Here is a 13644-nt window from a genome sequence, read left to right on the forward strand (position 1 = left end):
ATAGTTGGTACTTGTCTAGTAAAAAACGATTAAATAAATTATTTATTTTGAAATATCAAATGATATTATGCTTTATGGACGTACGTAAGAAAATATTAAATAATTAATTCAAGAAGGTAGGTAGAAAACTAAATGTGAAATAAATTGTGAAAGTTTTAGGCAAAAAATAAATTAACAGTAGGCATTATTTAAGTTTTGTCGGCCTCGTGAAATAATGTTCAGCGCGTTTTCCTACCATGCAAGAGGTCTCGAGTTTGATTCCCGACATGGTTAGCACGAATATTTATTTGGAAAGGTGTTTATACACAAGAATATTTCGTAGTCCCTGAACTAGTACCTGAAGCGTAGGACTGATCATCTTATCTTCATGATGAAGATACACTACAATTGGTGTACTTATGCAATGACCTATGCACTATTTGGTGCGAAAAAAGGATTTTAATTATAGTTCAAGTGTAATTTAGCTAAATAGATAGTCAGAGTGATTTTTACAGCATTCGAATTTTTGCTAACAATGCAAATCGAAACATACAAATTAACTTATCTATACTTGTTTTCAAGTCGGTGCACTCTGATGATTACGCTGCAATAGACTGCAATATTGTACATCCATTTTTTTTATTAATAAATTTCATAAATGTTACATGTTTTTTTAAATTTCTATACATATCTACTTTTACACATCTAGTAAATGTTACCACTGTAACTTTTCAAAAAAAGAGACTTACTCTTGTGCTTGGAGAGTGACTTACACTGTTGTTGTAGTTTATTTATAATAGTTTATATAATTTTTAATACGAGTAAATGAGAAAAAAATTAAAACATTAGATGTACAAAGAAAAAACATAAAACAATAAAACATTCATACTAATTAAAATTTAATGTAGTTTTTACATGTGTTCAAAAAAATTCTTTAGATTTATATAATTTTTTTAAGGCATAACTCGCTAAGCCTCTATTTTGAGGCTTGTCAGCAAGTGGAAAAGAGGAGATATGGAAGAATATGAAAAATTTACCACCACACCCCGACCAATTGAGAAAAAATCTCATTTGGATTTTTTTCTTGCAACTGGCGGGAATCAAACCCGTGACGCTAGTTTCACAGTTGGCCGTCTAACCATTGATATATTCTTTTTAATAGATTTTAGTTCATTGGGAAGATTATTGAATTTTTTATGCCTTTGAAGACAAAGCTATTTTGACCATGACTTGTGTGGAATTTAGGAATTTTAATATTATGTTGGTATCCGAGTGACTTATTCATTTCAAATTCTTTAATTTTTTCTTTTTTATAAATTTGTATTATAGAGTTTATTTTATAAAGAGTGTCTACTATATGAACCTTAAATATTTCATATTGACTTTCCGCATTAAATGTTGATGGTTTGTTTAGAATTACTTTAATATTTAACCTTTGTACTATTTTAAGACGGTTTAATATATTGGCGTATGAAACACCCCCCCCCCCCCCCTACAATGCTATATTGTAACAAAGATTGCACAATGAGTAATAAGCTATTTTTAAATAATTGATTTTTAAAATATTCCTTTAGCTAATAAATATTTATTTACATTTTCTAATTCGTTTAACTAGTTCACTAATACGGTTTTAATCATTTAGTCTCGTTAAATCATATCGTCCTTGTACAACATAGTTTATTCAGAAGATAGTTGGATCCTGCAATGGTAGCCAAAATGTTGGATCGAATTTGAAAAGAATTGTTTTTCTAATTCCATACTTCGCTTCCATACATAAGAGTTAGCACCATTGTAAATAACTTATTTGCCTCCTGCGACAAACATTTATATTACATATTAGAACAGAGATGAAGAACGTTTTTGAGAAAGTAATATAGCAGTATAGGCATCTACAGGGCTTGTGACCTGTGGCTGGATTAAGTAGGCCACTTTAAACACTGTGTAACATTTACCATTTTACCCATATCTTGACATCCATATTCCTTCAATTGTTTCACCTGTTGATGTTTGTTAAGTCAAAGAACTGAAACCTTTATTTATGCGGGCAAGATTTATCTGATTTAATTATTCCACCTACATACTAGGCAACTCTACATCTCTGTTGTAATATGTTTAACAGCTCCCTAAAGAGTCGAATTCAGTCTTTGTCTACAAAAATATCAACACACACAAAATAATGTAGGTAAATCCACTTGATCCATGAAGAAATATAGAAATCGAAAAAAAAAATGTTAAGTGCATTCACTTGATTTTTTAAAAACGTATATTTGAAAAAAATGTACCAATATGATTATTTTATATGCTTAAACCATCAATACTTATTTGATTTAATCTCGTTTACCCCGCAAATTTCATATAGAGGTCTTATAGATTTTTTTTACTTAAAAAAAATATATTATCTCACCTGAAAAAAGTCATCTTTTAACTTGTGACATTTTTCTTCGGGACCAGCGATTTAAACTTATAGACTTCGTAACATAAGCGGAATAGCACCAGGAACAGGAAAAATACTGCATTTTGGCTTACTAGTTCAAATAGAGATAACCTCTGAAAACATTTCGAAAATCCTTATTTTAGTACTATTAAAGGCAATGCACTTACTGCAATTCACTGAACTATTTAAAAGTATATTAAACGTCTATCAATAAAACATTATTCGCTAAGTCTCGTTACAAGATCGAGAACTGGAATTTCCACTCAATTATTTCTAACTTTATTTTAAAGCAATAGACAAAGGATTTGCGCTTGTCTTTTAGGTTATTTCATTATGTAGCATATAGTGGATAATTGTTTTTTTTTAAAAATAAAATATCACATGACGAACATTAAAGAAATGTAAAACACGGTAAAACAGAGTAAAAGGATAAAATGACTTAATAACGCTTCACACATATTTATTTCCAATTATAATACATTTTCTAATTATTCTTCATAATTTACTTTTCATTTATCCTTACTGACAGTTACTAAGTCCACCGGGGTGGTATAATAAAGAACTTGAAAATAGAAAAACCTCAAAAATATACGTGTTTAAACTCATTAAAGCAGTGGTTTTCAACCTTAATGCTACTACGCCTCACCAAAAAAAAAATTTCGCGCCTCTCAATTTTTTATTTTTTCAATAGTTATAATAATATTGACACGTTTTAAATAATTAAAACTTTATTTCAACCAAAAACATGTAAATTACAACTAACAGAATAATAAAACAGTCATGCTTTAACATATACGTTCATGTAAATATATTTTGGAGAATGGTACATAATCTTAAAATTAAATGCGATGATGGTTGTTGTTTATTGGCACAAAGTTTATCGAATCTTGGGAGCAATATGGAGAGTATCTCCCTTTCGACTACTAACCTGGCTCGACATTTTGTTTTGATTGCAACCAGTGCCGAATAGCCCGTTCCACATAAATCAGAGGTTACAAAGAATAGAAGTATTTGCATTTCTTTGCAATACAAAGACTCATAATCTCCGCTAAGATTCATCAAAAATTAAATAAAGGTTTAATTTGGATTTTTTTTATTAGTGAACTATTGCTTGATAATTCTATCAATTTCCTTTTTTTTGGCGCTTCTCCTGGCAATAGTCCGAGCCTCCCCTTGGAGGCGCGCCTCCCCGGTTGGAAACCGCTGCATTCAAGTAACATTGTATAAACACTTGCACTTGCATTTGGTGGCCTCCGTGGTGTAGTGGTCAAGACGCTTGACTCACACACGGAAGGTTCCAGGTTTGATTCCCGGTGAGAACACAAAAAAATAATGTGATTTTTCTCAAGCCTAGGTGTTCTATGATGTAAATCACCACTGTATGTGAGCCTCCTGGCCTGTTGTGGTGGAAAAAAAAATTATAAAATACTTCAATTTACCCAGCAAAACTTTGTAAAAATATGTTTCAGACAAAAATAATCTAATTAAATTACTTTCCTATAACTTTTTTTTTAATATGAATATAGACCTCTTCTATATCCTTCCATTTCTTTCGGTTGGTTGAGCTTGCAGCCAATTTTTACCCCCCACAGTAGCTATGTCGTCAAACAATATTTTTATGGTCTTCCGATGCCTGTCTTATTTTCCCAAGGGCTCCACCTTAAAGTTCTACATATGCCAGTGACTACATATGCATCTTTATAATTAACTTCGTATTTGAATTGTTGGCCACTTGATGAGTAGTAAATAACTCACTATTATTAATTGGTAATTATGTTGGAGTAGCGTGGGGTTCGAACCTCAGATCTTTGATCCGTGAGCCCGCAACACTAGCCACAGGGTCACAACCCGGTTCATTTAAACTCTTACTATTATTTACAAGAAACCAGTCTCGAAGATGTAGCGAAAGTGGTGAAACCAATCACATGTTATTTGAAATTTGTGGATTTAAGTATCACTCGTCTTTTATTTGTAAAATAAAAAAACGTTTATTTTCAAAAATACATTTGTATTAATCGAACTTCAGCATCGAATTTAATTTCAATCGACCTTTTGACTAATTGAAGTTAGGAGACGAACGCAAAAGGCCCAATCGACGGCAACTGAATTGATCATTTGAATTTCAGCGTCTAAAATATACATATATCGGATTAGCTAATGAGGAATCAGGAAACATGTTTCCACCCACGCGAAATTACCCTTCGAAACAAGGTTAAATAATTTACAACTCGGCAAACTTTAATAAAGTTTTAATATTAGATTTTACAAGTAAATAAAGCATCAAAGGTTTTGAATTTCAGTAAAAGAACCTATATTAATTTAATCATATTGCAACAGAGATGGAACACTTTATTAAACGTTAAAGAGTTATGCTAAAAAAATATTTTTGGTGCCGTGCTATAACATCGTGTTACATCAAGAACAAGACGGAATATGATGAAGTTCAGACATTTGAAAAAAAAAATACCAACATACTTTTTAATAATTCTTTTTCCATAAATTTTCATCATCATCGTCATCAATTCCGTTCCGCACTAATGGTGCATAGGGCACTGCATTGGTACATCAGTTTCAACGAATCTTCTTTTTTTTGTTACATGATGGTAAGATAATTAGTCTTACACTTCAGGTAGCAGTCCACGGACTTTCTCTTCGTTCTAGTAACGAGAAAACCCTTTTAATACCCTGTCTTTGCTCTAATTTTCTTGCCTTCTCTTTCACAGTAGTAGCCGCTCGATTGTGGAATAATCTACCTACTTATGAGACGCCCCTTCTTTATTTACATTTAAATCAAGATTGAAATGTCACTATTTAAATATTTAAATTGTTCTTTTATCCTTCTTCTTTTCTTACCATCTCCTCTCCCCTCTTCATAGTTTAGTGTTAATTTTTCATATATTTTTATTTTGTTAATCTTTGTTTTTAATTTTTGTATAAAATTGTAAGATTAAATATGTACACGTATTTGAATTTTCTCAAACTGAACGGTTTGGTTAGGTAGGAAAAAAATGCCCGAAGGCAATGCTCGCCCCTATATGTATATATATTGTAAATGTTTATAAAGTGTTAAATAAATAAATGAAATATTTTAGTCTAAAAACACCTTTTTCAATTAATATTTCGTATCAATCATGTCAGAAATCGAAACTGAGACCTCTTGCATGATAAACAAACGCGCTGATAATTACATTACAGTCCAACATAAATTATTGAAATAATGATATAATTTAGGGCTGTTATAGGAAAAAATATATATATACGCCGGTCATTGAACTAGCGTGCACTCTCGCTCACTGCCAATAACTGACTGAATTTCTTCCACTCAAATACCAGGCATAAAACAGCATCTCTGTTTTTTTTGTTACAATTTATAAACAGCATAATATCGTGATTTTAAAAATATTATTGTGCATATAAGGTATTTATTATCATTATTATCGTCGTTTCTCTATCAGCATTTGTGGTGCAAAAAGCGCTGCATTGGTGCGCCAAATTCAGCTTATCACGTTCATTTTTTATATGAAGGTGATCAGTCTAATGCTTTGGGTTCCAATCCAGGGGGACAGTGAAATATCGCATTTTAAAATACTCGTGTCACTGGTTCGCAGTACCCAACCAGGCCCAACCGACGGGTCTTCAAGCAACATAAACATAGGTAAGTCTAACAGTTCCAAGAAAGTTCTCTCTTTTCTCGTTTCAAAACGAAAAAGAAGAATCCCTCCAAAAAACTATTAATCCTCCACTCATACTCATACTATTGTTACCGATCCAACAACAGGCTTAATTCAGACACTACAAATCGATTCCGTTATTGAGTTAAAATTTAAGTAAAAGGTTGTAATATTGATGGATTTCTTCACGCTAAGATTAGTTGGCTATGTATATAATGATATTTGTTTTTTTTTCAAAAAATTGTTATACATGCTCATGTTTATTTTCTGAGATGCTGGATGAAACTTGTTTAACAGATGCGTTGTAAATCATTTTCTGATTCTGCCACTGTGGTTTGTGATGAAAAAAAATTAAAATATTCCCGAATTGAGTTATGGTTACTCCTGGGAGTGTAATTAATTTGTATTTTACATTGTTATATGCGTTGTATTATATGATTTATAAATGAAAATAATAAATAAATTTTTAAAAAATCATTTCAATGCTTCAAAAGTTATTGGTTTGTTTCCGTAGACTATGGACTTTACATACTTCGAAACTTTGACCCATTGAAAATAATCTAATGGCGTCAAACCACAGGATTGTAGAGGCCATTAACAGGACCAATTCTGGAAATAATGTTTCGCCAAGCTTGTCAGGTTGAAATTCATGGTTTCACAAAGAGCCTTACACATTTGAGGAAGTAGACACTGATTTTTATGACTAAATTTTCACAATTTGCAAGCGTCGGCGTCGTAATGCGTTTGATAACAAATTGAATTATTGTTTCACAAACGTATTAAGAATACTGGCATCTTTCGTTTTACGTAGCAATATTACTCATCAAAAATTCAATCACGACAAAAAAACGCCCGATATAAATATTTTGTTTAATAAATTTGTGTGATTTTCGCTTGTTGATGCAGGAAACTTCTACACTAGTTGGTGTTTACAGAAGAAAACGACGGTGTACTTCGATGTGTATTTATTACATATTAAAAAATTTCATCGAAACTGATGAACTCACACTGAATTACTAATCGACTGAATATTTCTGACTTTTCACTGAAACCGAACTCCACAGAACTACCGATCTACTACTGAATATCGCTGGCTTTTAACTGCCTGGTAAAGGAAAGTTTGTCACCGCATTTATAGTAGTCGTCTCAATTTTTATTTATTTATTTAATGCACAAAATACACAAATGTACATAGACACAATTATACTCGTATGTTTTTTACGTCCCGACTTGTTAGAAAATTCCGTGTTAAGTCCTGAGTCTTCGGTATAAAAATTAAAAATATGTATTTACATATTAAAACAATAAACAGGTAATCAAAACAATATTCAAAAGAATCAAAACAAAATGCAAAATAATCAAAACAATTTACAAAATAATAATATAAAAATATACAAAATAATAATAGAAAAATATAAATAATGAAAATTTATACATGTCGAAAAATGGAATGTAGAAACGTTTTATAATAATACGTATGACAGTGATGATAAACACATAAACATATATGGATAGTAATGAAAACAGCAGCGATGTTATGTATATTTTAATTTTTATCTCTTTTTCAATGCTGGGAATAAAAGTGATGTTCTATTCTCTGGGTAATCATTATTTGAATTAGTTTACGTACAGAAAATGCATGATTTACCTTCTGCACTGTCCTTATGATGATAGTAAGTCAAGCGACAGTGGACTTTGGCTTCCGGGTGAGCCCCACAAATTAATAAATATAATGTTAAGATGGAGGGTAGTGTAGATAAAATAATTATAACAACACAAGAACATTGCTAAATATAATTTATTTTTCGAATCTCATAATCGAATCTATGCATCCCTAGTAATTACAATGTCCCATGATTGTAAATTGTACATAAATAGACGTAAATCATGTAATTAAGTCCTTTCAATTAAATTATGACCACAGAAGCGATTATTCTATTGATTGAATCTGTCTAAATCACTATCTTTTGCTTTAGATTTAATCACACTTAGTTAAAAGTAATCAAATTTGTTTTCAATTTACGTAAGAATCAGGTAAGCACATGTATCTATAGAATCAAAAATGAAAACCTAAATATTTATAATGTTTTCTTTTCATGAACTCATTAATTTTATTTAAATTATTAACATTTAACGCGTAAACCAAACAAGTCCTAATAAACCGTAAGTCAAATATTTCCATAAATGTTACTTAATATTTAATACGAGTATTCACTTTTTATTAACGAATTTATTTACAGTTTGAGAAATATGTGGTAAAAAAATTACGTCTTCTAACCATTTTTAGCCAGAGTTAAATCAATTATCATTACATTGCATAATATTCACCAGTCTGAAGATGCCCATTAGAGGGTGAAAGCGCTAATTGGACAAACAAATAAGTTGAAGTATACCAAGAATTTTGCATCATTACAATGGAGTTTCATCAAGAATTGTAAATAAATAATTTGAATCAAATAATATAAATATACTGTACTGTCACACCAAAAAAATTATAAATAATTTCCAAAATTGTAAGTACTTAATAACTTTGTATTTATTTAATAAATGCTTTTGTAAAGTCATGCGAATCTACATTATGTTCATGAAAGGCTTCTTTAGCTCACCAAAATTAAATCAGGGGCAGCTATGTTATCCTTAATACTGTATTTAAATGCATAATATAGGGGTCATTTTGATCACGCGTATAGAGTATTACAATGCCATAATAACACGTAATTTTCATACACCCCTTAGAATAGTGGATAACTGGTATTACGCGGATTATTAGGCTCTGGGTTTTGTAGTTTGATAGAGCCGACTCACCAAGGCATTCAATCATGGGCCATGGTCCATTAGACCATCGATTTATGGGCCGGGCAAGTTAGAGCCATAGTTTATGGGATATTTCTACCACGAATAAACCCAAAATCAAACCAATGAGAATTGTTCTACTGCTGCTGACGTTTATGATTTTAGTTTTGTTAATTGTCTCGCTATTTATTATTTAAATTGCCGGAAAACGTTGACATTTAAATCGCTCCGCGGCCATTACTATTTTTCTACTTAATTTTTTTAAGGGTTGTTATTCCTCTGTTGTGTTCAGACATGAATTAAAAGAGGTCAAAGGCTTAAGACCACAGTACTGATTGTTTATTAACGTAATAAAAATAAAACCACACTTTTTCTTACCAATTAATATTATTTCTATTACTGATCAGTTTCGAAGTTACATAAGCTTCTCCTCATCACGATGTAATTTAATAATGAATATTATCTTATTTTATGATTTTAATAGTGTCTACATTATAATTTATTTGAAAGTACACACAATTCAAAATTTCATTCTTGCATAATCATTATTTTTTATCTCCTTATTCGCTAGAAAATTCCGTGTTAAGTCGGGACATCAATACAAAAATAGATTTATTAAAATATTGAGACATCAATATGCAAAACATAAGTTTTATTAATAACATATGGTACAATAAAATTGGTTATTGAAGTTTATAATAATTTCATTCAATATTATAAATTCAGTATAATTATTAAAGTTCATTAAATTTTTTTTTAAATAACACATTGTTTTTTACGTCCTTATATTTATTATATTACCGCCTGATGTCGAAGCTACACGAGCTTTTTATATATTCCTTCAATTCTTCCATCTATTGATCTTGTGAAGTTAAGGACCTAAAACCTTTTTTGATGCCGGTAAGATTCTGATCGAGTTATTTCACCTACATGCTGGGCAAGGCATGAAAATACTTCTTATTTTTTTTACTTCTTCGACCGCCTGGTATTATCGAAAATATTTTGAGTCTGTCCGAATTTTAGTTGACAAGAATTGGATTCAACCGTCTTGAGAGTCAATAATATTGGTTTATCACAATAAAAATAAAGTACGTTTAGTAGAAATGAAAGTCATTGATTTAACACTTCATCCATCCAGGCATTGATTTAACACTTCATACAATTAATATACATATGAGGGCGGGAATATTGCATTAAAGAAATTTCTTCCTATTTCACAAACCGTTATATACCCCATATTCTAGGGAATTTGAAAAAAAAAACACTAAATTTCAAACAAAAATTGACAAAAAAATGCACTTTACTTAGAAAAGAGGAGAGGGAATGAGAAAAAAAGAAGAAGGATAAAGAAACAACTCAAATATTTTGATAGTTACATTTCAATCTTGATTTAAATGTAAATAAGGAAGAGGCGTTTCTGTTATTAGTAGGTAAAATATTCCACAATTAAGCAGCTACTACTGTGAAATAGACTTTTTATAGGGACAAGTCATTGGCTAGTTTAACTGGCCACTTTACACACTGTGTAACATCCACCATTCTGCCCTTGTTTAAATGATATGATTAGCATATTACAACATAGATGAAGAACATTTAAGAGAAGGTAATATAGAAGTCTAGGCATCTACAGGGCTTATGACCTGTCAATGGCTGGCTTAAGTGGCCACTTTACACACTGTGTAACATTCACCATTCGCCTATATTTGAACATCTATATTCCTTCAATTCTTTTGATGTTTGTGAAGTTAAAGAGCTGAAACCCTTATTTATGCGGGTGAGATTCATCTAATTGAATTATTTCACCTACACACTAGGCAACGCCTGAAAATATTATTTTTTCAATTTCTATACTTCTTCATGGACCAGGTAATTTATCAACAATAGTTTGAGTTTGTCCAAATTTTTGTAGACAAGGACTGGATTCAACTCCCTGGGGAGCTGTTTATATTAACGTATTACAAAATAGATAAAGAACTTTTAAGAGAAGGTAATATAGAAGCCTAGGCATCTACAGGGCTTATGACCTGTCAATGGCTGGCTTAATATGTCAATATAAACAGCTCCCCAGGGAGTTGAATCCAGTCCTTGTCTACAAAAATTTGGACAAACTCAAAATATTGTTGTTATGATTAGGTTTAAAAATTAATCCACCCTTATTTTACGTTGCCGTATAAATGTGGACGATGCGAATGGACTAAAGTTTGTAAATTTTTTTATGTAAAAAATGCAAACCTACACGCCGTGTCGAAATCCGAAACCCATCGCGCCTAAAAAGCGGGATGTGTGGATGGCAACATTCCCCAAATGCAACGGTTGATTGAAACTCGTAAATCGGTCGGCAGATCGCAACCAGTATTTATGTAACGCAATCAATTTGTCAACTCGGTTGACAAACACAGCGGACCTAGCATCAGATGTTAGTCGCACCTGCGGCTCCAACTTGATTTATGAAACTAGACGGACTGTGAGAGAGTGTCTTATGGAATAACCAAGCGCTGGTGCTTGATAAATGTAACTAGAAATAAATCATTTTGTTTTCAATCTCAGTGAAAAATTCATTAAATGTCTTAAATTTAAACTTCGTTTTGAGTATTAAATGAGTGTTTGTGCTCATTCCTGGGGAGTAATAAAGATATTAATTTATTGCAACAGAAAGATAATACATTTATATAGAACGAAAGAATAATTTTTCAGTAAGCTGCTTGTTGTATACTGATGATGCAGTTTTGTTAGCAAGCAGCAAGGCTGATTTGGAGAAAATAGTCTCTAGAATGTATGATGTATGCCTGGAAAGCGAATTGGCGATGAACGAAAGTAAGTCAAAAGTAAGTCAAAAGTGGTATTTGAAAGGGATAGTGAGGTTACTGACTACATAATAAATGTAAACAACGAATGTCTCGAGCAAGTAGAAGAGTTTGTGTATCTGGGAAGCATGTTTTCAAGAGATGGAAGAGTAGAAAAAGATGTTGAAACAAGAGTGAATGCGGGAAACAAAATGAACGGAGCACTAAGCACAGTAATTTCTAATAAAAATATGTCAATCGAAGCTAAACTGGCAGTGCACAACGGAGTTTTAGTCCCAACACTTATGTAAGGAAGTTAAACATGCAACTGGCAGAGGAAGGATAAAAGTCGAGTGAATGCGATTGAAATACGATCTCTTAGACGAACGTGTAAGAAATCAATGTATGACAGGATTACAAATGATGAAATCAGGCAAAAGTGTAAATCTGAGTCAAGTATAAATGATAAGATTAAGAAAGGGTCTCTGAGATGGTTTGGTCACGTGGAACGAATGAGCAACGAAATAATGGTAAAACAAGTATATATGGCGAAAATGAACGGCAACGTGAGACGAGGACGACCAAGGAAGACGTGGCATGATCAGGTAAACCAAAATCTTAAGTCTGGTCATGTCAAAAACAGGCAGAACCGAAGGGCATGTATGACAAAATGTATAAATGTGGAAGAGGAGACGTGTGTGGCGGTCCATTCTCTCTGCCTACCCCTACGGGGAAATGGCGTGATGGTGGTAGTAGTAGTAGTAGTAGTAGTAGTAGAAAGGAATATGGAAGCCTAGAAATTTGGAGGGCTTATGGCCTATCATTAGCTGGTTTAAGTGGCCACATTACACACTGTGTAACATTTGCCGTTTTGTCTGCGCTTAAACATTTACATTTCCTCAACGTTTCTATTTATTGACTTTCGTGAAGTAAAAGTGCTGAAATTTTAATAAAAAATAAAAAATTTCACAAGTGCATTATTAGAAATAAGAATAGAACAAAATGTAAGTTAAATTCGATCCCCGATTCAGATTATATTGGCAGCCAACCGATTTCACCATGGAAATAATGCTAAATCAATATTTTGACTAGTTGGTTTGACAGCTAACCGTGAAACTGGCTTTGCGGATTCGATTCCCGCCAGATGCAAGAAAAAAGTTCAAGAAATATTTTTTTCTCAATTGGTCTGGGTGTTGTGGTACATTTTTCATATACTTCCATATCCCCTCTTTCCCACCTGCTGACAAGCCTCTAGATAAAAGCTTTGCGGGTTAATCCTTTAAAAACAAAGAAATTAATCAGTACATTTTTCCGGCAACATATCTGCGGAAGACTGTAGAAGTCGATGCATTTGTTTGTCACAAATCGAGCATCTTTCAAAACCTACATTCCTACGTACACCTAACACCGTCATTTCTCAGTTATTACGTTAAATTTTGGTAGTTTTTGATATTCATTTCATTTCATAATTCCCTTTCCACACCTAATGGTGCATAGGGCGCTGCATCGATACACTAGTCGCAGCGTAACTTGATCATTTTTTGTAACGTGAAGGTAAGATGATCAGTCTTACAGTTCAAATTCTAGTCCAGGGACCATGAAATATTCTAGTGTAAAATCACCTTTTTAAATAAATATTTCATGTCAACTATGTCGGGAATCAAACTCGAGACCTCTTGCGTGGCATGTAATGCGCTGACCAGTACATCACAAGACCAACATCTACAATTCAGGTTACTTTTATGGTATTTAGGTTAATGTATATATAGTATTTCTTTCGTAGTTCGCATTAGTTTTAAGAGTTATTTTTTTTCTGTTTTGGTATTTTCTCTTTAGCGTTACTAATTTCGTAATATTTAATATAACTTTTTTTCCTTAAGTTTTAATACGTCAGTATGGATAAAAAAATGATAATTTTTACCTAAAGTGAATGTTAAAAGTTGATTACTGATAGTTTCTAACTGTCAAATACATCTCGGCTAGG

The sequence above is a fragment of the Micrasema longulum genome, unplaced genomic scaffold, assembly GCF_059751315.1.
Source record: "Micrasema longulum isolate JH-2025_06_02 unplaced genomic scaffold, ASM5975131v1 h1tg000362l, whole genome shotgun sequence".
Taxonomy (NCBI): Eukaryota; Metazoa; Arthropoda; class Insecta; order Trichoptera; family Brachycentridae; genus Micrasema; species Micrasema longulum.